This window comes from Teleopsis dalmanni, chromosome 2, assembly GCF_002237135.1.
Source record: "Teleopsis dalmanni isolate 2A chromosome 2, ASM223713v2, whole genome shotgun sequence".
Classification (NCBI taxonomy): Eukaryota; Metazoa; Arthropoda; class Insecta; order Diptera; family Diopsidae; genus Teleopsis; species Teleopsis dalmanni.
The window spans coordinates 182513696-182516276 of NC_051847.1; positions in this window are offsets into that span (position 1 = coordinate 182513696).

Consider the following 2581-nt stretch of genomic DNA (forward strand, 5'->3'; position numbering starts at 1 on the left):
CGTTATCACTAATGGCACTTGTTGATATGACAGGCGGTGAAGGTTGTTGCTTTGTGTTGTGCCTGATGTGTTATTGATAGGATAGTCACAATTACAGATAATGGAAACTCATTACTTTGTTGTTTAGTGTAACCAAATACAGTTTAAGAAAATGTTGAACATTGCAAGTATGAAAAAGAGATGTACTCATTTAGATCATTTCCTGGAAAATACGTGTCATCTATGAATTTACAAAGTAATTTGTTTAGAAAGCGTATCTACTTTAAATACCGGGAAGAGATTTAGAAAAAGTCTTTAGTAAATATAAAGATGTGTGGGAAGCCATGGGATGAAAAAGGACGTGGGAGTCCCTTTTTGATAAAGCAAACCTAAAAAGTTGCTATATTTTGTTGAAATTTACTTTATTAAAGTATTATTTTGAATATATTTATTTCATATACTTAATATTATATAATAATATTATAGTACAATATGTACTTAATATTAAATGTAATATATAATTTTTATTTATATTAGTTATACACATATAAATATTATATCATTATTATGGTGAGGCTAGTTAAGTCAGTGCAATTGAGCACTTTTACTCACTATTAACTGCGAGGTTCCTTCATAACCACGGTTGCCACTTATGGTACTTTAGTACCAAAATTAGTACTTTTTTTTCGTTTGGTACTCATGTTCAAAAAATGGTACATTTTTGACGACTCAACTTTATTGTGGATATTTCCAATTAATTTTTTTTATAAATGCAACTTTGCACTATTTTATATTTTGTTCATTTATAACACTATAAAAAATACAGAACGAAAAAACAAAAAGGTCCAAACAATTTTTGGACCTTTTTTTACAGAAATGATACCTTTTTAAACCAATTTTGGTACAGAAAAAAATTTTCAAGTGGCAACCGTGTTCAGAACCCCTCTCCACTCCTTGACTGCATTATTATCACTTCATCAGATTAAGCAATAATTGACCTCAGATCTGCGTATCTCCCCGCGGAGCCTATAACCATTCTAATATTCGATAACACGGTATTGGTAAGCCTGTCAGTTTTCGTATATATTATATCCCCAATCTATGTACTTTATAAATTTTTCAGCTTGTTTATTTGATAAGATTGACAATTTGTCAACGTTTTGCTATTTTGTGCCATAAATAAAAAGTTCTTTCCTTGATAAAAATCTTGATTAATTGTCAAAACTTGATAAATTTGTCAAGCTCACAGAATAGGAGGTATGTACATATGTTAATATTTAAGTTAGGTTATGCTGGCAGACCAAAAAGGCCATGCGTAGACCATTAAGTTCCATTGCGAAACTAGATCAGAGTCTTATTTCTAACGATATAAGTTAAATATTAGATTATTAAATATTATTTAATAATAAATTATACAAGATATTAAATACTTATATATAATATTATATATTAATTTGCAAATGTCATGTATTTTCGCACTTAGATGCAACCTAATCTGGTTCCCTATAATATTTCTATATTCAGCAACCTTCTTGATGCAAACGTTCCGAATTCGATAATGTTCATTAGTGTCTGACCATCTAAAAAGGCAGTGATATTTATATTATAGTAGTAGTATTTTATAATCAATAAAATAGCTCATTTTTAGTCACTCTCAACCGGCCATACAGTTTCAGACAACCAGAGACATTCATGCTAAAAATTAGTAGATTTGTGAGGTAGCTAAGATAGTAAGGTAAAAACCGATATTAGATAATTATATCTTTATATCTTAGTATATCTTAGCTAACGTATCAAGTTATCACCATGATTAATATATTGATGCAGGGTCCTTTAACCGAAATACCGAAAGCCGAATATTAACCTAAATATATATATGGTAGCAAAATGTCATAAAACTGGAAAGAACCTGTGAAACTCTGTATTTCACTATTTAAAACCTTATCATATTTAAAAAAAAACCCATTTTTTTCTGAAAACGAATCCTTTATCAATGCTTTCAGCATAGTTGGCAGGAAAATAAGATTCTTACATCGTCTGTTCAATAATTTTATAAAATTTCAATTAGTTTAAATTTTTTTCTTTTCTTTGGTCAAATAAATTAAGCTTCACTGCATTACTTAAAATGCGAAAAAAAAAATTAGAAAACACTTCCCATGGTGTATTAAATTAAAGGATTCAAGGATGCTTAAAAACTTGAAAGTTTGCTCATCAATTCCAGTAGATACCAGAGTACGAAAAATTGCGAAAATTTTTTTAGTCTTTTGTTTTTCAGTTTTTTTTTTCACATTTTTAGACGATTTAGTATCTTTGGTGAACAATCAATTCAATTTTTAAAAATTGTTAAAACCACACAAATGCTTCGTTTAGGCTCACAATTGGTGGTGTTGGTGTTGCTAAATGCTTACATAATCCATTAGATGCCATGACCACGTATATATAACATACAATCAAGGTACTTCGTTTTAATATTAGACAGAGCATAGGCGTTATGACCCAGCGAAAAATTAATATTTCTTTAAATTTGAATTTATTTCACCGAGGTTCACTTAATCGAGATCCGTGTTTGAGTTAACCTTACAAAAGAACTAAAAGACGTATA